This window comes from Penaeus monodon, chromosome 28 (genome assembly GCF_015228065.2).
Source record: "Penaeus monodon isolate SGIC_2016 chromosome 28, NSTDA_Pmon_1, whole genome shotgun sequence".
Taxonomy (NCBI): Eukaryota; Metazoa; Arthropoda; class Malacostraca; order Decapoda; family Penaeidae; genus Penaeus; species Penaeus monodon.
In genome coordinates, this window is record NC_051413.1 from 13,607,705 (window position 1) to 13,608,226 (window position 522).

Below are 522 nucleotides of genomic sequence, written 5' to 3' on the forward strand. Positions count from 1 at the left end.
ATTTTTTTTTCGCGAATATTTCCCCTTTTTAAGAAACGAGGATACCCAAAATTAAAATACTTTAAAAATGAAGTCGATCGATGAATTCACATTTTTATACATATTTTTAAAAAAAAGTTGACGACAGCGCGAGAAAAGTAATTTACCGAATCTTCCTACTCACATTTGAAGTTTGTGCGTCCCCGGGTTTTTTGAGAAATTGAAAACAAAAATCACAGAAAACCCGACGGGTTTACTTTTCCATGAAAAAAACATCACATATCAAAGCAAATCGGGGGCGGGGAGGGGATTAGGCAGAAGGGGTTTACCTCAGGTTAGATTTTACAAACACTGTGCTTCAGCTTTTTCCCTTGCATAATTTTAATCTGCTTATGGAATTTTCCGTAAAAAAGTAATTTCTTTTACACAAACAAAATTAGTTCAAAAAAACTTTTTCCGGGAGTAAGTTTGAGGAGACGAAAAAAGTTTCTTTAAATAAAATCTAGAGCACGTCAACCCGGACATGGAAAGGGAAAGGGCTTC